At 70.9% G+C, this 306-nt stretch overlaps 1 protein-coding gene across 1 annotated transcript in view; it reads left to right on the top strand.

The window, feature by feature from the left end:
- Positions 1–306, top strand: part of LOC104122835 (forkhead box protein F1) — a 7632-nt gene that overhangs the window by 901 nt on the left and 6425 nt on the right. The gene's annotated exons all lie outside the window — the stretch shown is intronic.

Here is a 306-nt window from a genome sequence, read left to right as displayed (position 1 = left end):
GTCGGGTGCCTGTCCTGTCCCTCCGCCGGCCCCCCTCCTCCCTGCCCCCTCCGGCGCCCCGTTTCCTCCGGCAAACGGCGTTTGCCGGCACGCGTGACCCACCCGCTGCACCGAGGGGACGCCCCGGGGAGGCGGAGGGAAGGGCTCATCCCCGGTCCTCGGACTCGACCCCTTGTTGCCCTCTAAAATAATTGCCTTTTTTTGGGGGGTGGTGAGGGAGAGCGATACGTCTCGAAGCCCGGCGGTCTGGAGGGCTTGAGGGGCAGCAGGCACCGCTGCCTGGGGCTCCGCGGGGTGGGCGACCCC

The sequence above is a fragment of the Egretta garzetta genome, unplaced genomic scaffold (genome assembly GCF_000687185.1).
Source record: "Egretta garzetta isolate BGI_Z169 unplaced genomic scaffold, ASM68718v1 scaffold283, whole genome shotgun sequence".
NCBI classification, from domain to species: Eukaryota; Metazoa; Chordata; class Aves; order Pelecaniformes; family Ardeidae; genus Egretta; species Egretta garzetta.
This window is presented reverse-complemented; position numbering and strand designations above follow the sequence as displayed.